Genomic DNA, 25,721 nt, shown 5'->3' with positions numbered 1-25,721 from the left:
AAAAAATGTACTGAATTCTCGTATTTTTGGTATGTAGTGAATTTTTAAAATGTTTTTTTCACAAATTTTTTACTCTTTAGCTATATTTATGTTAGTTATGTCTAAAAATTAAAAAAAAAATTGCTTAAAATATTAAAAAAATTTAATAAAAACAAAAAAATACGAAAAACAAGAGAATAAAATTTTCTAAAAAATATTTTTGAAAAACTCTAACCACGCAAAAACATTTTTAGCTAATTCCCAAAACAAGCCAAATTAGAGAGTAGTGTGATAATTTACAATAATTTTTTACTTTTTGACTACAAACTTAACCAAAAAATGTTTAAGATCCTTAATAAAATCTCTACAATTTTATTCCCAATAATGTGAAATGATAAGTGTCAGTTTTTAATTTGTCACATAATCAATTATGTGAGGCTCTATTTCTTTGTCATATTATAGTGATTGCATTGGATTGTTTGAAATAATCTAAATAAGTGCATTTTTTTTAATTTTTACGAAAAGATGTGTACAAAAGTATAGAGGTGATGTGATCCAAAAAAAAAATGCTTTGGAGCTCTAATTTTTTAGCTCTAAAGGTAACTCTAATGAGTTGGCAGTGGGCTCCACCCACAGTGATGTGATGTTTTAGTCTTGATTTGTTCTTATTTTATTTTTTTTGTTCATTGCCATGTCATTAGTGCTCCATTAGAGCACCAAAATTAGTGGTCTAAATCATTGTTGGATCCAAAAAATATAAAAAGACAAAAAATATACTTATATAACACACCCCAAAAATGAATGAAAAACTATATATTATAAATTCATATAATTATTTTTTAAAATAATATATTAATATTATTTTTATAAACAAATTCATATTTAATAAAATTTTATTTTGAAATGAAAATTTTAAGTTATTATATATAAAAATGACGCATGATTTTTTTTTTTTTTTAAAATAGCATTAATCTTGCTGTATATATAACACATACATACCTAGACCAGAACAATTGATTCTCTACAATTCACTTTTATAATTTCAAAGAGGTAGGGTTTGTCCTCTCTCTACTCCGGCGAGAAATGCCGCCTCAACCTTCAGGTAATGTTCTTACTTGATTTTCACTGCTTTGATCTGTATTACATTTTATTTTCCTTCACTTCATCTTGATCTAGATCCTCAGGTTTAATATTTCCATTATCGTTTTGTTTATTACTTATAAACATTATTTTGATTAGTATATATTAACTAATCCCTGGTTCTAGACCAGAGACCAGAGTAAATTCTTTCATATTTTTTTCTCCCTAATCCAAAGTAAATATTTTTGTATTTCTTTCATTGGTAATAAAATAGGTTTATTTGGAAGTATTGGTTATGGCATGAGTGAAGTTGGAAAAATTAAAGTAAGGTATTCTTTACTTCCCTTGCTGAATATGTTATTTATTATTCAATTAGATACATTTTTTTTAAATGTGTAGTTTACTGTTTAGTTTCCATTTAATTGTTCGGTAAATAGCTACTCTATCTCATGATGATGCATATTTAGCTTGTATGAAACATTGTTCTTTGGGGAAAATTTAAAAGTTCTCTGATTTATTTGGTAATGTGTATTTTATTTATTGTCTTTTTTATTATGTAATTTAGTGTGTAGTTCAATTTTAATTGTTCAATCAAATAGCTACTCTACTGTTGTAGTAATGTTGCATACTTAGTAAGAAACATAATTTGGACATCTTGAAGATTGTGAGATTAGGCCAACCCATATGATTGGGTGACGATCATTGAGTTTCGGTTTGAAGATTGTCGGTTCATTGTAGAGGGTCTTACTTTGGAGCGAGCCAATTATTTGAGAGAAAAATCTCTTTTCATAGCAATTGCACTAGCCGAAGGTGATCAAATACTTGTTATTGCTTATGTATAATAAAAAAAAAAATGAGATTCCGAAATTGAGTAGGCAAGGCAATTTGATGGGATGCAAGTGTAATTTGTGTAGAGTGCACGTCCACTAATTTGGCTCCTTTTGGATATGCACACACCATGATGCACATATGAAACAGCCAACTTAAATAAAACATCCCATATTGAGTGATATATGTACAAGGAATGATGCACACAAGTTGAACATTGACATGACAATAGGGGACATGAAAAAAATGAAGACATGGGAAGGCACAAACGTACTAGGTGGAGATTATTATTATGTTTCAAGCCAACATGAATTTGTCTACCCTTTTCAAAACAAAAATAAAATAAAATAAATAAATTGATTTTGGATAAATTTATTAAGTACATCTTGTGTTTTGTGTTGCTCTTTTTGGATTCAATTTGTGCCAGCGTACAAATTACAGATTTCTCTAATACATCTTTTTGATCCAACATACTCATATGGTTCGGTGTACTTCAATTTGATCCAAATTTGTTTGGTTCATGTAAAACTAAGACAAGGGAGGGGATTATTATAACTAAGACAAGGGAAGGGTTTATTCCAACTTAATCTTAGGATATATATGTGTGTGTGTGTGTGTGTGTGTAGGATTTATAACAAACAAAACCAATGTCATCTTTAACACACAATTATTCTTTCAAAATGAGCCCAATCTAAAAACATAAAATGGATTGTAACATGATACTGATATTTGGATGAGTAGGTTGTAGCCCGACACTCATGCATGGTAGTGATTGGAACCCAAGTGGTGGCATTTTACATATTGTGCCTAATGAGTTGAACCAAGTGGTTGATGGTTGATTAAGGCCGAATTGTGCAACACTGAAGCCGTTAATTAAAATCTCGTAACTTTACTTACTTGACAAACTATACATTTTATGCATGTTCAATGTCAATCAGGTTTGTACATAGTGAGAGCATAAAATGCGCAGAAAATTGCTTCCCGCACGTGTGGAGGCCCATCCCCGCACGTGCGGCCTTTACCTCGCAGCAAAATAGAGTCTTAGCTTCCCGCACGTTCGGCACCCCTTCCCGCATGCCGTGCCTCGGAAATTGTGCCGCTGTTTTAAACTTGCTTGGAAGACAGTAGAGGTATAAAAAGACAGAAAATAGGATGAAATAGGGTTCTAAAAAATTCCAAGAGAGAGAGGAGGCTAGGGTTTGGTAAAAGGTGATTCTCAATCTTCAAAGCCAATTGCCATGGAGAGTTCCATCTCTTCCACCTCTTCCCACTCCTCCATGAGTGGCTAGGCTCTTCTTTTCTAGGGTTTTGATGAAACCCTAGCTATGTAATTTGGTTTTCCTTTTGGTTTTTGATTATGTAAAGGTTTGAACAATTGTATGGTATTTTAGAAGTTTCAAATATTTATTTTCCACTATTTCTTCGAGTATTCGGCTTTCTGTGATTGTTGAATGCTTTCCATACACTGGTTTTCTTTTCTTTCATATTCAAGTTATGTGACGAGCCATACTACGAGGGATGAGTCGTTTTGCTACCCTAGTTTAGAGCGAACAACTCGTACTACTTGAGATGGTTCGTGCCTATATATTGAATATGATAACTCTTTTGATAAATGTTTTGAACTTGTAGTTGCGAAGTATTATTTAGTTCGAACCATAGCATAATTAATTTCAAATTGAAACCTTATTTACGTAACTAGTGGTGAACTCATTGCCCCAGGTTTTTCCCCAAATCAGTAAATTCATCTTTATTTATAATTGCTAATTTATTTGTTTTGTTTAATTTAATTATTATTAGGTTATGAACAATCAATCTTTTTATCAAAATTAATTTAGGAATTTAATAGTTAAATTTGTTTAATTTCCCATTTGTCCCTGTGGATCGATATCTGGACTTGCCATTATTCTAAAAGAATTTGGTATAATTTAGTGTTTATTTTTGGTGTGTGAAACAACCCATCAAATTTTGGCACCGTTGCTAGGGACTTTTGGCGAAATTGAGTAATTTAAAGTTACATTTCTATTTTAATTTTTAGTTTAGGATTTTATATTTTAGTGTTGCTAAGTGTGCAAAGTGTTTGCAATTGAGCCATCACTGAAGTGCAAGCGAAGCACAACCAAGTTTTAAACAAAAATCGCAGTACCAAAGTACTTAAAAATAAATATAAAAAATAAAAAATAGAAGCAAATATTCACAAATAGAGCACCAAAGTGCTAAAAAGATAGAAAGAGCTGAAGTGGATTGGAGACAACGGTTTACACGTGAAGCACCCGCAAGACGAGTCAAGCATTTTCCTTTAACCGCTATGAATATTTTCTGCTTTGGTATTCTGTTTTCATAACTTAGTGCACAGAGTCGAAACTTAGTGTATGTGTGTGTGAGTAGTGTATGCACAGGCGCCGTTCTTGTCGTCCTAAATTGTGGAATTTGGACCTTGAACTAGAAAGGACTCTTAGGAAACTTAGAGCCTCTTCCTGTGTTCCTAGGCTTGAATATCCATACGCCTACCTCGAACCAATTGAGATGGCGAATTCGAATGGCCTAAATGGGCCCAACCAGACCCTTAAGAATTACTTCACACCCACTACATATACATCACCATTATGCATCCAGTTACCTGACAACACCGCTGCTCTTTATGAGATTAAGTCCAGCACCATACAAATACTCCCATCATTCCATGGACTAGCTTATGATGACCCTTACAAACATCTGCATGAATTTTTGGAAATTCGCTCTACAGTGAGGATCTAGAATTTCACCAATGAGGTCCTAATGTTGCGATTATTCCCCTTTTCACTGAAGGACAAAGCCAAACACTTGCTAAACTCCTTACCTGTTAATTCTATCACAACTTGGGACCAATTACAGCAGAAGTTTTTGGAAAAGTACTTTCCCATTGGTAAGACAAACCAACTCAGGCGAGCCATCACCAATTTTGCTCAAATTGATGGCGAGCAATTTCATGAGACATGGGAAAGACTTCGTGACCTTCTCCAACAGTGTCCCCACCACCAAGTGCCTGATTGGCAACTTGTTCAAACCTTTTACTATGGCTTAACTGAGCCTCATCGCCAAATGGTGGATTTTCTTGTGGTGGGAAATTCATGTCAAAAAATGATGCCGACGCAAGGCAACTATTTGAGAACTTAAGTGATAATTCCCTTCACAATGCCTCTGCAGCCCGGCAAGTCTGGCAACCAGTAGTTGGAGCCCCGAAAAGAGGGGGTATTTATGAGCTGGGGCAAAATCTAGAGTTAGCCCAACAAGTAGAGGCGTTGTCCCACAACATGGACCAATTATTAGTTGCGGAATATGCCCCTACACAGCAAGATCAGCCTCAATTTCACGAGGCATGTGCTATTTGTGCGAGCCTTGCTCATGACTTGAGTGAGTGCCTTTCGGCATCACAATTTTCGAAATTAGTCCAAGAGCATGTGAACCCGGCTCAAAGACTCTCCAACCCGGGTAATGACCCATATTCCAATACATATAATCCGAGATGGAAAAATCACCCTAATTTTTCATGGAGACCTCCTTCACAAAGCACTTCTTATAATCTTCCACCACCAAGACAGAATTTTAATAATTTTGCCAACCAATCTTCTTACCGACCACCACAACCTTACCGACCACCACAACCCCTGCCTGTTCCTCAAGGCAACTCCGCCTTTGAGACTCAGGTGTTAGAAGTTCTCTCGGAACTTAATAGGTTAGCACCAATAGTTCACTCCCATACAACTCCATTGCCAAGCTAGAGACCCAATTGGGTCAAATGGCTAATAACATGGATAGGAGAGAGGAGGGAAAATTACCGAGTCAAACTGTGGCCAACCCTAAGGGTCAATATGGGGCAGAGAGTTCAGGTAGGAATGGAAAGCACCATGAGCAGGTGCAAGCGGTGATTACCTTGAGAAGTGGGAGGGATTTAGAGCTCAGCCAGTTGCGTCTGATGCAACTAAGGCTAAGAAGGGTGATCACGGTGGTCAACCCAAAGAGAGCAAGGGTGAGGGAGAGACACCTAAGGGGGATGGCTTTGTCCCTAGCACTTCACATGAGCCTAAGGCATCATATGTGCCTAAGGCACCCTTTCCCCAATGCCTTGATTCACTATCCCCTTTTAATAAGAAGGCGGCATCCATAGAAGCAATGATAGAGGTGTTTAAACAAGTTAAAATCAACCTCCCCTTGTTGGAGGCGATTAAGCAAGTACCCTCCTATGCTAAATTTCTAAAGGACCTTTGTTTGCAAAAGCTCAAATCTAGGACACACGTGTCCCAAAAGGAGCTTACTCACGGAACAAGCTCTATTTTATTAACACACCCCCTAAGCTTAAAGACTCAGGTGCCCCAACCATTGCATGCATTATAGGAGATCATTTCATTGATAGGGCCTTGTTAGATTTAGGAGTTAGTGTCAATTTGTTGCCGTACTCTGTGTATGAGGAATTCGGGCTTGGCGAGTTGAAGCCTACTACTGTTAGTCTCTAGTTGGTTGATCGGTCCCTCAAAGTGCCACGTGGCATGATTGAGGATGTGCTAGTAAAAGTCGATAGGTTTTATTTTCCTGTTGACTTTTTGGTTTTAGATATAGAACCGATAGCCAGCTCTAGGAAACAAATCCCGGTGATCTTAGGTCAACCTTTCTTGGCTACGGCCAATGCATGTATTAATTGTCGTACTGGGATTATAGAAGTTTCATTTGGGAATATGCAAGTGAAACTCAGTGTTTTTCAAGCATCCCAACAACGCCATGAAAGAGAGGAGTGATTTGTGGATGTAGTGGATGGGATTCTGGAGGGGGCTTTACCCTCCATTCTTGTAGAGGACCCTATTGACGGATAAGTTGAGGAGGTGAATGCCTTAATTCTTCTTCTACACCGGATTTTTCTCCATGGAAAGCCCGGTTTGAGTCCCTTCATCCTCTGTCTAGAGACCTTGCCATACCATCCCTAGTCACAACACCTACACTTGAGTTGAAGCCACTCCCGGCTACACTCAGGTATGCATTTTTAGGGTCTCAGGATACTTTACCAGTCATAATTGCATGTGACTTGACCACAAAGCAGGGAGTCAGTTAATGAGTGTTCTCGTGACACATCGGAGTGCTATAGGGTGGCCGGTGGCTAATTTGAGAGGGATAGATCTCTCCGTGTGCATGCATTATATAGAGGACACCAAACCTTCTTGTAAAATGCAATGGAGGCTTAATCCCAATATGAAAGAGGTGTTGAAATTGTTAGATGCTGGTATTATATACCCCATCTCGGATAGTAAGTGGGTGAGTCCCACACAAGTGGTGCCCAAGAAATCTGGCATCATTATTGTTGAGAATGAGCAAGGAGAATTGGTCCCCACTCGAACAACTACTGGGTGGCGAGTGTGCATTGATTATAGGAGACTAAATTCCATGATTAGAAAGGACCATTTTCCATTGCCATTTATTGATCAAATTCTTGAAAGGTTGGCGGGGTAGGGTTTTTATTGTTTTCTTGATGGATACTCGAGGTATAATCAAGTCCTGGTGTACCCCGCTGACCAGGAAAAGACTACCTTCACATATCCTTTTGGCACTTCTGTTTATAGGAGCATGGCTTTGGGGTTATGTAATGCACCGGCGACTTTTCAACGGTGTATGGTGGGGAAATTTTTAGAGGTTTTCATGGATGACTACTCCGTGTTCGGATCGTCTTTTGAGGAATGCCTAAGAAACTTGACTAGAGTGTTGGCACGATATACTGAGGCAAACCTGATTTGGAGTTGGGAGAAGAGCCATTTTATGGTTCGCGAGGGTATAGTGTTGGGACACATTATGTCCTCTCGAGGTATAAATGTTAACAAAGCTAAGGTTGACCTCATTGTAGGCCTTCCTCCACCCAATTTTGTGCGTCAAGTTAGGTCTTTCCTAGGGCACGCAGGTTTTTACTGTCGATTCATCAAAGATTTTAGTAAAATATCCCGTCTTTTGTGTAGTTTACTTGCTAAGGACGCACCTTTTGTCTTTGATGAGGCATGTCTTAAAGCCTTTGAAACACTGCGAGTGGCCCTTACTATCGCCCCAATCGTGAAATCACCAGATTGGTCGCTCCCATTTGAGATCATGTGTGATGCATCTGATTATGCCATTGGCGCCGTCTTGGGCCAAAGGGTGAATAAAGTGCCCCATGTTATGTCCTATGCTAGTCACTCTTTTGGATGCTCAATTAAACTACACTACCACTAAGAAAGAGTTACTAGCTGTTATTTTTGCACTTGATAAGTTTCGGTCCTACCTCCTAGGGTCTAAAGTCGTCGTGTTCACGGACCATACCGCTTTGTGGTACTTATTGTCCAAAAAAGAGACTAAACCTAGGTTAATTAGGTGGATTCTACTCCTTCAAGAGTTTGACCTAGAAATCTAGGACAAGGAGGGATCTGAGAATGTAGTTGTGGATCATCTATCCCACATCTTTATTGAGCACACGAGTGATCTCTTAGCCTTGCACGACTCGTTTCCGGTCGAGCAACTTCTTAAGGTTTCACACGTGACCCTCCCGTGGTTTGCTCATATAGTGAATTACTTGGTAGTTGGTCAAATTCCTCAAACTTGGTCCAAGCAAGACAAAGACCGATTTTTCTCACAAGTCAAGCATTATTTCTGAGAAGACTCGGAATTGTTCAAGTATTGTGCGAATCAAGTGATTCGGCGTTGTGTGCCTAAGAGTGAAACCCATAACATTCTCACCTTTTGTCACTCATGCATGTGGCGGCCATTTCAGTGGGTAGAAAACAACCGCCAAGGTTTTACAGTGTAGGTTTTACTGGCCCTTTATCTTCGAAGATGACCATAACTTTTGTAGAGCTTGTGAGCGTTGTCAACACATAGGCTCTGTCACGGCGAGATATGATGTCGATGACCCCTATTCTAATTGTTGAGATTTTTTATGTTTCGGGCATCGACTTTATGGGTCCCTTTCCACCATCTTTTGGATTTGAATACATTTTGGTGGCTATGGACTATGTCTCCAAGTGGGTGAATGCAGTGGCCACCAGAACGAATCATCACAAAGTTGTGGTTAAATTCCTCCATGAGACCATTTTCTGTCGTTTTGGGTTCCCACGTGCCATAATTAGTGACAGTGGCAAACATTTTTGCAACCGAATCTTCGAGGCATTGGTACGCAAATGCATGATCGCTCACAAAGTTAGCACTCCCTACCATTCCCAGACTAGTGGTCAGGTAAAGGTTTCTAATAAGGAGGTTAAACACATTCTCGAGAAAACTGTGAGGCCTGATAGGAAAGATTGGTCCACTAGGTTGGTTGATGCACTTTGGGCCTATTGTATTACATATAAGACACCCATCGGGATGTCTCCATATAGGATTGTGTTTGGAAAACCGTGCCATCTCCCTGTTGAGTTAGAACACCGGGCTTTGTGGGCCATTAGGAAGTTCAATTTTGATATGGCCAAAGTCAGTGACCACCGGAAACTCCAACTTAATGATTTAGAGGAGCTCCGCAATGTTGCATATGAGAGCTCCAAAATTTACAAGGTTAGGACTAAGGCATTTCATGATAAACGCATTTCTCGTAAGTCCTTCGAGCCTCACCAAAAAGTGTGGCTGTTCAATGCTAAATTGCGTTTGTTCCCGTGTAAACTCCAGTCTCGGTGGGATGATATGAGGTTATTGAAGTCTTTTGGCATTGGGTGGTTGAGATTAAAAATCCACAAAATGGTACAACCTTCAAGTTCAATGGCCAACGATTGAAACATTATTTGGATGGTATTGAGAGAGGGAAGATGATTGAGGTTGTCCACTTGACGGACCCAATACATCTTCTATAGTGATTACTTGGAGTCTAGGAGACTTTAATTCCTCTAAAGGTGTAATTCTTTTGGTGTTAGCCGTGTCTGAACGGCATCTGACGGTCTGGTATAGCCACCTAACTATGTTTGTAGTGAGTTTCTAGGAGACCAACTGAGACAGTGAAAACTAGAGTTCAAATGGCAAAGCCTAGAACGCAAAGGTTGGGGATTTTCGAGACTAAAGTCTAGTTTAAATACCCAGGGGTGTGCAGTTTGCTTCAAAACCACTCCGGCTTGAGCTCTGTATGGCAGCCCCATAGGTCGAGTTAGCTTTATGCGCCTCGATTCTGGATACCGAATTAACCCAGTCTGTCACCCTGTTAGAGAATAGGGAAAGTTACAAATATTGTTAGGGAGAAAAGTGGTACCCGTGGTTTTCGTGTGAAGATTATATCTTTGTTGAGCATTTAAGTATTTTTGAAATGCTATATTTATTTCGGATGTAAAAATGATGGTAGAAATGGTTTGAAAAGTTTTGGGTGGTTCTTGGGTTAAGAAATGGTTTAATCTCTAAAACACGAAGGAAAAAAAAAAAAAAAATCAGCATGCGTCGCAAAATCCGATGCATGTGCGGCAAAAGTTTCATTCCGCAATTTGGTGACTGCTTTAAAATCAGGTGCGCGGGAGTGGTGTGGCACAGTCTCTGCACGTGCGGCCTGGGTCCTGCATGTGCGGGAAATTTTTTGAAACTTTTTCGCCGCCTGCTTTATATGCAGGTGCGTGATCTGGTGCGGGGGCACATCCGCACGTGTAGCGTGAATTCACGCACATGCGGCACGACGTTAAAAAAAAAAAAATTTTGCTGCAGTTTTATTTTATTAATTTATTCCTTTTTGTTTGTTTATTTATTTTTCATGTTTTTATTTTTATTTTTATTTTTATTTTTATTTTTGTCTTTCTTAAAAATAAAATAAAATAAATTTGATTTCATCAAAAACCTAGCCCACTCCCATACTCTCATAGATACACTCTCTCTACCTCTCTATCTCTCATTCTCTCTCTGTCTCTCTACCTTATCATCTTCTTCCTCCCTTTCTCTTTCACTCAAATCCCACCACCCCCACCAACTTTCTTCATTTTTCTTCCCACCATCACCAACCTTAACCCAACCTCTTCTCGGCCAATTTCCCTGACTGTGACATTTTGAATATTTTAGTCCCACTCTAGAGTGTGTTTTCTACTTTATTCCCAATATAGGGTGAAACGGTTTTGCCAAACCCGTTTTCTTTAAAATGGCTTTGCCAATGCCATTTTTGATGAATAAAAAAATAATAAAATTTTCCTTTGTAAAACTGGTTTTTCTAAAGCCGTTTTTACTTAACGTCTAATTAATTTTGAGTTTATATAAAACAGTTTTTGTAAAACCGTTTTTATTTTTATTAAAAAAAATTTCTCAATTTATAAATATTGTTTGCCTAAAATAATAATTTTATCATAAATACAAAACGGTTTTCGGAAAGCCGTTTCATTATTAACAAAACCCATCTCCTTCTCCCTTTGAACTTACGAAGGCCGTTTTTGATATCCAACACAACACAGTTGCGATTCTCACTCACCCGAACTCCGAAGGGAAGACAGATGACGAAGAGGAAGCAAACGAACAACGGTCAACAGTACACCACCGGCAAAACGAGGAACACCTTCAGCAAACACCCACATTCAGGTTTGTATCGTATAAATGAGGGTTTTCATTTCAGATTTGGGATTTTAAATTTCGAAATTAGGGATTGCTGAAACTAGGATATTGAAAAGGTACAAATTTTGTTATTCGTAAGATATAGTTTACGATTTTCTGTATCTCTGTTCACTCCTTTTTTGTTTATCATATAATTGTTATGATCAGGTTTTTTTTTATCAGGTTTTTTTTTTTTTGGTCCATTAATTTTTGTTTTTTGTTTATTTTGGCTAGTACTTTGTTCGGTGATATTGTATGGGTGTGCATATGTGATGTCAAACTTGGGTTATAAATTGATGTTAAAGAAATCAAATGTTGTTATTAAAATGTGATAATTTTCCCGTCTTCTCTAATAGGATCAAAATTTCGTTTCCGTACGTTCTTTCAGTTAGGTTGGAAATGAAAATAGAATTGGAAACTTTTTCAAACATTTCGAAAACATGAGAAATAACAAAAGGATTTGAAAGTGTGAAAATATTTGAAAAAAAAAACGAAAACTTTTATTGATGTTAATAAATTCTCAATAGTTAATTACTTGAATGTGTTGAGTGTCATGAATGCTTAGTTGGATAACGGGGTTTGCCATTTTAAGAAAAATATATTAAAAGAAATTGCGAAATTCTTGTAACAGTAGGCATGGAAAAATAAACAATCGGTGCATTGCTCCTTAATGTTTTCTAGACTAGGAGCACAATTGGTAGCTGATTTGTTATCACAATAAAGTCTATTTTTTGGTTGGTCTTAATTCTTGTGGTGATTTTTAGTCCAAAGAAGTTCAAAGGGTCCATGAGTCATTGATTTGCACTTGATCTGGCATCTATTTGACTGGCATGTACTTTACCAAGTTGCAAAGATAACCTCTTTATCAATGTAATTAGCCCAATCAAACGGAGTTAAGAAAACAAATGTTTATTCAACAATCCTCAGAGCTTCTTCTAAACTGAGGTGTTGTAACTCCATGCGTGAATTGATTATCTGTAGCTACATGAATCTATTAGATTAGCGATTGACCCAAAAGCTTAATGTGTTTATGTTTTTAGAAGGCAAGATACTTTTTAGTCTACATGGAAAGTTGGAATTTCAATATTTTATACTATTGTTTCAGAGTGAACAATTGTGGCCATGGTAGTTTAGAGTTTGAACTTGTGAACAATGTAGGATTTTCCTGTTGGAAGTTCTTAGGTTGTTATAGTATGAAAAATTAGGGCTTGTAAAATTAGGTTCTTATAGTATAACGAATTAGTTTAGTAGAGTTTTTCTATATCAAAGGCCTATTGGTTATAATGTCATACATGGATGGTTCAATATATGAAGATGAAATGAGAAATTATGGCGTGCATAGTGAGGTTGTGGGAAGAGTTCTTACAGTATGTGCATGTTATTTCATAGAATGTGAAATTAAAAAAATCAAAGTATGAAAGCAACTACACACGAAACACATGACGAAAACAGGTTTGATAAACCTGAACAAAATGTCAATTAAAGATATGGAAAAGGTTCTTTCAAAGCATTTGAAAACACCCACCCATGAAAGCCCTAAAAAAAGAGTTTTAATTGAAAAAATTATTTAAAAAAATAATAATAATACCAAAGGGAAAGCATAACAGCATAAAACAAAAAGTAAAGGAAAACATAAGCTCGTAAGAAGGGATGAAGAAATCATGACAAATCACAACAAAAAAATTCAAATGTTAATTCATGATAATTGGAGAAATGATCTCACACATGATTTTTTGTTTGAATGTACAAATAGATAATCCTTCTAAATAATACAAGAAATATAAGTCATATAGGATGCTATTATATATGGAGCACATAACTTTCATTTCCATGTTCACGTCGATATGCCACTTCAATATTTTGTAATACCAAAAGACCCATGCCTAAAGGCACTCCTGTGTAATATATGTGGTGTTTGGGCTCAAATGTGCTTACTTTATTATTTTGAAATAATTGAGTTACTTTGAATGCAAAGTTTAGGTATGGAAGTTGTGAGCATTATGTTCTATTGGGGTGGAAAGATTTTGCGCAATCGCGATGAAGGTGTGTCGTATGACACCGAACTTCAGGGGTTGTATAATGTGCACAGGGGGATAACATAGGGCGAGTTGGAGGCTATGATGGTGCCGAAGGTTGGTACGCATGCCATTAGAGTTTAAATGTAGACTCCCATGTTGGGGGAAGTATAGGTTGCTGCCAATCAAAGATAATGAGACCTTAAGTAATGTCTTAGAGCTCCCACATAAATTAGACCCTGATTATTTTTTGGAAATCTATGTGGAGAAGGAGAGCAATTTTGGTGGCACAAAGATGCCAATTCCGGTGGGCAGGAAATGTTGACACAATTACAATCCCCTGACAATACACTTATACAATCTGCACACATGTTCCCTGAAGATTACCCTCCATTCAATCATTCTCAGAGTTATAATCAATTAAATGCATCACAGAACGTAGATGGTTATTACAGTGCCGGAGCAGGGCCAAGTGCTCCGACAACGTATAATCCGATGGTTCTTACAACCCCATATCCCCACTGGAATGAAGAATGTCCACCGGTTTGTAATGTTCAACGTACAACGGAGACGGTTGTCCAAAATTATGCATCCTCCGATGATACAGTGCCATTGTTTGACAAGGTTGGAGTAAGTGATGAAGATTCCGTGGAAGATGTGGATGGCGCATGGGAAGGTGCAGACAATGACTCCGGTGATGACGAAGTTGGAGGGCATCATGATATGCAGGAGGTACACCCAAATGTCCATATCCTTTTTTACCATAATTTGCATTTCAACAATGATGGTTCCATCACTAGCCGTGATGTTGTCGAACGTTGACCATTGTGGGACTTCGAAACTGCTCATTTGGAGAAAGGAATGATATTTACTGATAAGAAAAGACTAGTGCATGTTGTTCAGTTGTATAACCTAAAGCGCAATCGAGAATGCAAGGTCATAGAATCCAAAGGAAACAGTTGGGTGGCCGAGTGCAAGCACGGCTGCAACTGGAGGGTTCGGGCAACGAAGTTGAAAGACAAAGATTTCTTTCAAATTAGAGGGTTTGAAGCGCCGCATCAGTGTGTGTACCCTAGAATGAATAGGGACAATTGCAACCTCAAGTCTGACGTCATTGCTCATTTCATCAAGGCACAAATTGCGGTAAGTGCCATGCTAGATTATTGTTTTTAGGATTTCATTATGACTGTAATGTATTCAAATATAATTTATATTTGCAGATATTACCAGAATTGCCTATTGCTACCATAATTGAGGTCGTGAAGGAGAAGTTTCAATTCACTATATCATATAAGAAAGCGTGGCTTGCAAGGACGAAGGCAGTTGCAATGGTCTTTGGTGACTAGGACGAGTCGTACCGAAGGTTGCCTAGATATATGGCTGCATTGTAGGCGTTCAATCCAAGCATAGTTGTCATGTGGGACATGATTCCGAATTTAAACTCTACCTCAATCGGAATTGAAATGTACATGAACTATGTGTTCTGGGCATTTAAACCTGCAATAGAAGGCTTCAAGTATTGTCGTCCAGTGATATGCATTGACGGCACACACTTCTACGGGAAATACGATGGGAAGATTGTTACGGCCACTGCAGTGACTGCTGCGGACAAGATTGTACCTCTTGCCTTTGCCGTTGTTGACAAGGAGATGATCGAGAGTTGGGGTTGGTTCATTACTCTGCTTAGGCGACATGTGTGCGTGACCGAGAGGGGGTGACATTGATATCCGATCGACACACAACTTTGCTTAGTGTCGTGTCAAGAATTTGGAACAATCCAGCAGTTCAACCAAGAGGGTACCATAGGTATTGCTTGCGACACGTATGTAGCAATTTCAATGACAGATTTGGCAATACAGTAGCGAAGGATCTTGTGTGGAGAGCTGGTTCTGCATGGCAAGTGCGGAAGTTTGACAAGTTTATGGACGATATCTACAAGCTCGAGAAGAATGCTGAACGGTGGTTTAGTCGGATGAACCCTATTCATTGGACATTGTGCCATGATGGTGGTCGTCGTTGGGGCATATTGACGACAAACCATATAGAGGGCTTCAACGGTGTACTGAAAGGCGCACGCAGTGTTCCCATTACAACATCAGTTGAGATAACTTTTTATCGGCTCGTCAAATATTTTAACGAGGGCAGGACCATTGCTGAAAATGCGAGTAATTGGGGTCACTTGTACACAACTAATGTTCAACGATGGATTGACGAGCACCAAGCTAAAGCGAATGTGCATATGTTGGCACCGATTAATAGGTAATTTTTATTGGATGCACCGAATTTACACATTAACATTTCGCACTCGTCGATCATTGATGTTAGTCTATGTTTAAACATATATGCATATTAATCCACGTACATACATTTTTTCTGTAGGGGAATAAGGGAATATGAGGTGAGGGCTGCACCGCATGGGATGGGGAGTGGTGCTCGTCAAATAGTTAGTCTCCGACCACCGAGTTGTTCATGTAGGAAGTACACATTATTTCACTTGCCATGTTCCCACATGCTTGCTGTGACAGCAGACTTGGGCGAGGACCCTTTTCCTTTCGTTGCACCAAAGTATAGGTTGGAAGTCCACAAGCATATCTTCGCGTAGAAGTTTAGGCCCATGCCGCACGAGCAATATTGGCCTAACAATGATTACCCAACTTTGCTTGCTATTCCAGATCGACAACGTGAAGTTAAAACAGGTCGTCCTCAACATACCCGCATCCACAACGAAATGGATACTTCCAAACAAAGTGGATTGCACCATTGTAGTTTGTGTTTGCAAAGAGGGCATGATAAGAGAAAATGTCCAGTGAGAATCCGATCGATTCGACAGTAATTTTTTGTCTTGTTTACGTATTACTTCCACGCTACTTTCTTTGAATTGGAGTTAATGTACTATTCAATGAATTAGTATTCAATAAATTGATAATGTATTTACGACTTCAATTACTGATGACATAGATTTGGTCAAATGTGGCAAATCTACTTACTACGTATTACGACTTCATTTCTCGGACATTTACTACGTATTGGTATATGCTTAGTTCTTGTACAAAGTGTGACTATTGTATTTCAAATCTACTTAAAACCCTCGTCAAACCTTTGTATTTCTTTCCTGCCCAAATGACGACAACTTTAAAGTGAAAGCACGTTTTTCATGTCATATAGGCTGACGTGACAATGCGCTGACAATAACTTTAATCACACAGGTACCATGTGAACCTTATCTCCTATGACAATAGTGTCAAATGAATTACTAATCACCAATATAAATGCATGTCATATTCAATGCGTTGCCACATTTTGTTAGGTGGTGAATTGCTTTTTTAGTTTCAAAAAATTCATTACATGAGGGAAGGCCATTTTATCAATTCAACCATGTGTCTTAAATTTAGTACATATTGGTAAATGCTTAGTTGTTCTAAAAAGTTTGAGTAGTGGATTTGAAATCTACTTGAAGCATGGGTTTTCATGTCATAAAGCTTGACGTGACAACGCGCTGACAATATCTTTAAACTCACAGGTACCATGTGTACCTTATCTCCTATCACAATAATGTGAAATGAATTAGTAAGCAACAATATAAATGCATGTAATATTCAATGCGTAGCCACATTTTGTTAGGTGGTGAACCGTTTTTTAGTTATCAAAAAATTCATTACGTGACGGTAGCCCATTTTTCCAAGAAAGAAATTTCTCTTAAATTTAGTACATATTGGTAAATGATTAGTTTTAAACAGTTTTTATATGTGAATTTCACATCTTCTAAAAACCCTCATTAGATGTATGGATTTGAAATCTATTGAATTGACAAGTCGAATTGACATCGCCTAATGACATGAAAGCATGTTTTTTCATGTCATAAACGTTTACATGACAACGCTAGTCCAATTACTTTAAACACACAAGTACCGTCATGACATCAAGTGAAAGCACGTTTTTTCATGTCATAAAGGTTGACGTGACAACGCTCTTCCAATTACTTTACACACACAGGTACCATGATGACATAAATTGAAAGCACGTTTTTTCATGTCATAAAGGTTGACGTGACAACAGTCGTCCAATTACTTTAAACACACATGTACCATCATGACATAAAGTGAAAGCACGTTTTTTCATGTCATAAAGGTTGACGTGACAACGCTCTTCCAATTACTTTAAACACACAGGTACCATGATGACAAAGCAAAAGCACGTTTTTTCATACCATAAAGGCTGACGTGATAACGCGCTTCCACTTACTGTAAACACACAGACATGAGTAATCGTGTCCATCTCCATTTTATGTGTTCTGCAGGTTGGAACTATTGTTCCTAGTCACCGCTATAAGTATCACACCCTAGCAGACCTACATGTTCACACAAAAATCGAGAGATATCATCATGACATATATGGTGGTTAATCTATATTCCGCAATGGGTCGCCATTGGGTTGCAGACGGAGGTGAATTTCAATACCCATTAAATCCAAATTTGCGCTACTCACATCACACCGTCAATACCATGAGAGCTGAGTGGGAATTTCGCATAACACGAGCTACCGTTCTCATTGAGCTATGTCGTGAAGTTCATATTAAATTTCCTCTACGACTAGCCATGCGTATGCGAATTGACACACCACAGTTGTTGCAAAAGGCATTGCATCGTATTCGCGATCAAGTTAATCACCTGACCCAACGTTTGCAAAGGTCTGAACTTCGGAAGACAGCGAATGAGCGTGCCGAAGATGGCTTAATGGATGATGCACAACAATATTTCAGTTGGAGCATGGATGCTATGTATCAATCTGACATTGAGATGTCAAATGATGATGATGAATGAAATTGTTTTGATGTTTGACGGAACAATCTCTCTTGTAATGGCTTTGTAATGCATATCCACAAGTTATCAATAAAAGGAGAATTTAGAATGTGAAATTATGACTTGTGTAATGGTTTCACTGAAAATGCACAACATTTTTAAAATGCGATAATTGTCAAGATCAGCATATAACATATGCCCCTTCCAATGGCCCTTGTTAATGGTTAGCATTTTATTTTATGATTTACATCCATAATTGATAGATTAAATGGGTCTATACTTTCAAATAAAATGTGGTTGTCCAGCTGATCGTGTTCGTTTGGTCCCTTTAATGTAAACAATTTTTTTTTGCTTCCCTGAAATTGATTATGGAACATTCTTTCGAAAATAATATGCAGTCATCCCCCATTGATAATGACGACAGTGACTGAACTTGGTTGGATGTATGATGATAAGATACATTGTAATGGCTAGCCACAAGTTACCAATGCAAATCCAAATTTTGTAGGCCATGTTTATAGGTGAGTGTACATTAATGTACACTTTTAATAAACTTAAGCTTCATAAAACAGTAACACATAGTGCAACAGACGGTTAATAACGTAGTTGAACAACAACAGTGCAGTGGACGGTTACACAACATAGACCCGATACACACCAACAACAAAAAACAGTCACACATACTAAACTGGACGGTTACATATGTTGAAAATAGGCTCGGTACAACATACACACATATTGAACAACACTTAGATGTTTGATTTGTCATTCCTCATCTGACATGTAGTAGTCAGAGACATATTTTTCATTGTTTAAGACGTGATTTTGCTCGGTTATAGTCAATTCTCTGTTGCTTGTTTCCGCCACTTCAGTTGCTAGTTGAAGCATGAAATGGCGACATCTCCGCAGTAACATTCTGTTGTTCTCCTTTTGAATTCTGCTAACTGCTTCCTCATAGTCACCCACATTTTGTCTAGGCATGCTCAATGAACGACGATGAGGTACCGGTGCCCCTAAGTTACGTAGATCATTAAACAAGCTCTCTTGCTCCGTTACCCTGAATGCCTAATATGCCCGAATACTAGCATAATAATCCTTTGGGCTAGAGTATTTTTCGCTCACGTAGTCATAACTAAATGGAGGTAGTAGCCACACTTTTGGCATCCTTCGCTGGCGTGAACTGCCTGCACCCCTTGAAGACATTTCTTGTATACAGCAAATTGAAAATAAATATATGGATTGTAAATAATTATTGAGATGGGTTGGAAAATGATCGTAGTTGGGGTACTGCTATTTATAGACATGCAGAGGATATGAAATGGTACCGATAATTGATATTAGGGGTTACTGTGGAAGAACACACTTCCGTGATATTATTTTAACTTTTTCATTTCATGCATCTCTTTCTTTTTGTTTTCCCTAACTTGTTGCAGTTTGTATACCTGTGATATACTGTCAGGTCATATTCTAATTTTGTCAGCATATGTATGTACTATTGTCAAACTTCTTGTTATTGGATATCGATTTCATATATGAAAACTTGTGCAGGTCTATGACTCATTTACCAGAGGAGATCCCATTATTGATTCATCAGCATCGAGCCGATACGATATGGCGTCAGTCGGTATGACTTATAATCGATATTTGAATACTACACAAACACGGTTGTTGTTACATAATATGAAGTGAAACTGTAAATGTTAGTCCATGTATCATCCTATTTGGACATTTCAATGGTTTAGACAAATTTCCCCAAGTGTAAATGTTAGTCCATAGAGAGAGAACGGAGAAGATTATATTAAATGGACCACTAGCTTAACCAAAAAAAAAAAAAGAAAAAAACACTAGTTAATCCAATTTTAGTTCATCACCTATTACCTACTCAAAAAATTATTAAATAATCCAATTTTAGCGACTCATAGTACCATCGCAGTGTGGAAAACTAGATCTGCCTACTTCCTTACTTGAAGAACATTATTTCAATTGATAAATTTCAAAAAAAAAAAAAAAATTTAAAATAGGTGGAGTTTGCCCGTTCAAATATAGTTAAATGTTGTAATGGCGGGAACCACCCGCTGGTTTTTGGAATTCATAGTAGGAAATATTTTCACACTAGTAACCCACATTGTTTTGTTGTCAATTTTTATGAGAGGATTTTTAGTATAATTTACATGAATTGTTTGTAGATTTTTTGTTAATTATAATTTGAGAGTTGCGTATTGGCCTGTTGGTGCAACTCTTATTTTTAAATAAGTTGAAAAAGTTAAGTACCATAATGTTACAGAAATAATGCTTTCGGCTTCTTTTTTATTACTAACCGTTGACTTACAATAAATTGTACCAAATCAACACATTAAGGGGTTCGTTTGGGATGTGGGTTAACTTTTTGACTTTTTAACTTTTTAGCTATTTGAGCCTGGGGCAAAAAAGCCTCATTTGGGATAGAGTTTTTTGCTTTTGTAAAAGAAAAAATGAAATAATTATGGTTTACATGTAACATTTTGTCTTATTAGCTTTTTAGTCTATTTTGTCTTTTTGACATGCCAAACAAAAGCCCAGGTGTTCGTTCCTTGTCTTCTACCTATTTCATAAAGTCAGTCAACATTATATCTTGTAAAAATTTTCATTACGTAAGTAGTTGGGAACATTAAATAAATAACACCACATGATACTCTAGGATGACTCAATAATTATCCTTGCTAGCTGGCTAATTATGTAGTACTCTAGGAGAAAAATATGTTGATTCACTTTTGTTAAATAATTAAGAAATAATAAATAATTCACTTAATATGTTATGATTTCTCATTTGTCAAAAGTTTCACATAAATAATGTCATGTGATACTTTAAGAATATCTAATAATAATTGTGGATTATATTTTACAACAGCTAAAAGAGAAGAGAAGAGAAGACAGAGATGGTTTGATTTCAGTTTCATTTCAGAAGAGAGAGAGAGAGAGAGAGAGAGAGAGAGAGAGAGAGTGTGTTTCAGTTGTCCTATTGTCGGAGTGAATATGTTTTATGTTGTTATATTTTCATTGTTAATGAGTAGATGTAGATTTTACAAGTACGGGCATATGGAATCTACCCTGCTAGTAAGTGTCCGAGTACCACGTGGTCATAACCCCTCACCATTTATAATAAGATTAGATACAAACTTTGAAAAAAATAAAAAATTCCATATGGTCTACTTGTAATAATCCTTATTACTTACCTACCCACCATGGGGTTTCTATAGATCATTTTCAATTGGGGGAAAATGTGAGGTGTTGTTTAATATTAATATTTCTCTCTGGCATAGTCATTTATATAACTAAATATATAATTATTATACAAATAAAAGTTCATATTTAGAAGGTTTCAGGTTAGTTTCGTACAAAATTATAATGAAGTCCAAAGGCATTGAAAGTGAAATTCAAATCAACAGTGGTTCATTAGTGAAGCATTTTGCCAATTCCGAATAACATAATCTTCTACTTCCCAGCGATTTCTTATTTTATATTTTTAGTGTCCTAAAAATTATATAAAATAAGAACACTAACAATTTCAATTATTGACAAACTGACTATTTTAGCTTATTCGTTTACTTTGATAACTTTTAACTTATTTCATACTACAACTTGCATTAATATAGCTCGAGCGACATTTTTCATTTCAAAATAAAGGACTTTAAACTCTTCAAAATATATTCATTAGATGTAATATTAGTCTGTAATATTTCATTGTATTCATTTGATCCTTAACTTATTTAATTCTTATCTCAATGACGAAATGACGGCTTAGTTATATTTTACGCCCTTCTAATTTAACTGAAAACCACATAAACCCCCATTGCAGTCTACAGTGAAGGGTACAACCCAACTTCGTTAACAGGTGTACCAAACATTCTAAAACTTATATTAGTTTTGATGGAGCTTTTCATTTCTATGTCATGACACTGCAAATTTGTGTCTGTATGTATTTATCTTTGTACATTTACACCACTTACGCACTATGCACCACTAAAATGTTGGCTATGTCACCCACTGCTTCAGCTAATAGAATATGGGTTCATTATGAAAATTCAATTGTCATTTCAATAATCAAATGTGTATGTACAAGTATTATGTCTCATACACACAATGTTGTTTTGTGCAGGCGAAAGATTAGCCGAAATTGAAATGCGGACGATCTGATTCGGGCATATGGGACACCGCCTTAGACCATAGAGTCCTACGTTGCCTACTGCGTGCAGAGTTCTATGGGGTGTACCGGATTGGACCTATTCAATTGGACCACCATCTCGTTACAACTCTCATAGAGAGGTGGCGCATAGAGATGCGCACGTTTCATTTCCCTGTCGGAGAGCCCACAGTTACATTACAGGATGTGGCTATTCTATTTGGCCTACCAGTGGACGGAGACGCAGTCACTGGAAAAGACCCAGGAAATAAGTTGGATGATTTGATAGCGCTATGTGTGGAGTTGTTAGGAGTAGCACCTACACAACAAGACTCTATAGGATCATCGCTTAAGTTGAAATGGATATCAGAGCATTTTTGTCACCTTTCACATGAAGCACCCGATGAGGCGGTTTATCATTACGCTCGAGCCTATATTATGTGGCTTATTGGGGGGGGTGCTCGTCCCCGATAAGTCACAAAATATAGTGAAGATGATGTTTTTGCCACTACTTAGAGACTTTGACCATATCCAGGAGTGCAGCTGGGGTGGCGCCACATTGGCCTGTTTGTATAGGATGTTGTGTCAGGCGACTAAGGCTGATACAAAGGAGATGGCTAGGCCACTTGTGTTGTTACAAGTGAGTTGCAATGACTTGTTGTTTTATCTCATATTCTCAATTGCCATGTCTTCTAAAGTGCGTAGTGTAATAAATTAATAATGGCATCATTCATTGTAGGTTTGGGAGTGGGAGAGATTGAGCAGGATCGCCCCTAGTCAGAAGTCGCACATTGCTGCTGGCGAGCGTGCCATAGGGGAGGGCGACCAGCTGTTACCACCTGGCCCGTGAGCTTGCAGGTGGAGGGTTCCCTTTAGCAACGAGGTGATATCAACTAATGTTAGTGTCATCTTTCGGGACCAATTTGACCGCATGATAGAGGGGGAGGTTTGTAATTTGTTCATGTCAATTTAGCCATTTTCATGTTTGTCAACCTTCGGTGTACGGATAGATCTCTAAATTATTGCATCATTATTGTAGTTCATATGGGAGCCTTACGGGGCGGAGGATGACATCATGACCAGCTTCCCATCGTATTGTACTGTTGGTTGAGACATGGATGGCACGAGTGCAACTTATATATGCTTCGATATCATTGATTGGCATCTCCCCGACCGGGTGCTTAGACAGTTTGGACGAGTTCAGAGTGTGCCTGATCGCTTTGACGCCCACTTGGCAATGCATTTCAGAGATAGGCGTGGCAAAATGGCCATTGATTGGGCGAAGGAATACCAGACGTTTATAGACGAGTGGAACAACAGACATAACACCATTGTCCATGCTGAGAGGAGCAATGAAGTGCATACATCTTCCGACCCATACATGTTATAGTTTCGCCGTCATACACGTCTCGTACTAAGTAATCCAAGTGACATTGCTACCTTCGGATACCAGGGCGTCGGGGGTAGTTTAAAGGGATTGGTAAGTTCTTTAAATTCTCCAAAACAACATTTGTTTAAGTTTGTCTATGTTTCTTATTTGGCATCGATGGCTACGTAACACAGCTACCATGACATTACAGGTTCGTAGAGTTGCGAGGGCATATCACGTGGCAGACGCTACCCATATTACACGCGATGGTAGAGAGGCATTCGATGCCATTGCCGAGATACGGGAGTTATTGTACGATGGTTTGCAACAAGCACGCCGATGTGACTGACTAGATTTCGGCCACTTTGGCGAGGATCCTTATATGGGAGAAGATATTACAACGACATCAATGCCGGACCCGAATATGCCATCCACTGAGCCATCGACATCAATGCCTCCACCGTATCCTACCCCACGTCATGCACATCAATTGGACAATTTCGATATGGAGCACTTTGGCGAGGGGCCTTCCATGGGTCTGTCCCCTCATGGTCCATCTACAACAATGCGTACACCGCAGACTTCCCCACCTAAATGTACCAATTACACATCCCAGTTTGCCCCTGAGGTAGATCCTCTAATGTCCGAACATACTTCCACACACCATGGCCATATATTGGACCCCTCCTGGTCACCACCCCCATATAGGACAGCGGTTGGTACCCCGGTGACTCCCTTAACACCACTGTCTACTACATGTCTGTCTACTGTGATTCCCTCTGCGTCGACATTGACTGCACCTGACCCTTTCACAGTACCATCATCTCCTACCCCCACCATCATCTCCTACACCACATATAACCTTCACCTACCATGTTGATCCACTCCTTACCCATGACTTCCACATTGACAGGGAGGGGGAGGGCCAGGTCCATGCACCTACCAGAGGGATAGGTAGGGGTAGAGGTTGTGGCGGCCGTCGTGGTGTAAGTAGAGGCCAAGGGCGAGGGCGAGACCATGACAATAATGCAGAGGATGATGGCGTTTCACAGCTTAGTGCCGTATGTGAAGGTTTGCCGGAGGTGGTATCAAATGATTGTACTGCACCCATTGGTGATGTGCAGCCAGCTTCTATAGAAGTCGACGAGGGAGTCGTACATGTAGCAGCGCAAGATATACAAAGAGTATATAGTAAGAGACCTAGGAGACAAACCCATGGAAGGGGTTGTGGAACAGGGGGAAAATTAGGACATTAGAAACAACCAACTTTCGTAAGTATCTTCACACATTATCTTCAGGTGGTGTTTTCACTTGGATTAGTCTACATTGTTTAAGTTGTGGCTTATTATATAGTTCTGGCTTTTGGCTTATCTTATCTAGTAATTGTTTTGTTGTCAATAATGGCGTTGAGGACGTGTATTGTGCACAGAATATGGGAAATGTCATACTTATTTTGTATGGGAAATGTCATACTTATATCACATGGAAGGATATACTTGCTATTTGTATCAAATGTCATACTTATATCACATGTCATACTTAAAGTGATTGAGTCAGGCATTGTTTGAATAGTTAATATTTTCTTTGTATTTAACTGCTATTTGTTGCTCAATTTGAGTGTTATCTGAGGGTTGAGTGATGATAGTCAGTATCATGTGAGCTTAGTTTGTGTTAGCTATTGTTGAATTGTCCTATATTTTTGTTGATTGCTTGGCTGTTTTTAGGATCATTTGACTAAATGATGGCGTAGAGCTCTGATTTGGTGGATATTGTCCCAATTGTTGTCTGCTAAGATTGTAGATGATGCTGTTGTTGCTATTTTTGTTACTGTTTTGAAGGAAGGGGTGGCTGCTTGCTATGTTGCTGGTTGCTGGTTGCTGGTTGCTTGCTGTTTCTTGATTCTGGTTGCTGTTGCCTGTGTGTTGCTGCTGCTGGCTTGATGCTGTTGTGGATGCGTCGTGATGGTGTTC

At 38.2% G+C, this 25,721-nt stretch overlaps 1 protein-coding gene across 3 annotated transcripts in view; it reads left to right on the top strand.

Annotated features, from left to right (window-relative positions):
• Positions 1-981: 981 nt before the first annotated feature.
• LOC114315288 (uncharacterized) overlaps positions 982-25,721 on the top strand; it is an 81,680-nt gene continuing 56,940 nt past the window's right edge. For 2 of the 3 annotated variants that reach the window (XR_003647723.2, XR_014338105.1), the window contains exons 1-2: positions 982-1,081; positions 1,334-1,388. The gene's annotated coding sequence lies outside the window, so the exon portion shown is untranslated. The remainder of the gene's footprint in view (positions 1,082-1,333; positions 1,389-25,721) is intronic. The other variant, XR_003647724.2, reaches the window with a different exon arrangement.

Source organism: Camellia sinensis, chromosome 8 (assembly GCF_055761805.1).
Source record: "Camellia sinensis isolate YWXY chromosome 8, ASM5576180v1, whole genome shotgun sequence".
Classification (NCBI taxonomy): Eukaryota; Viridiplantae; Streptophyta; class Magnoliopsida; order Ericales; family Theaceae; genus Camellia; species Camellia sinensis.
This window is presented reverse-complemented; position numbering and strand designations above follow the sequence as displayed.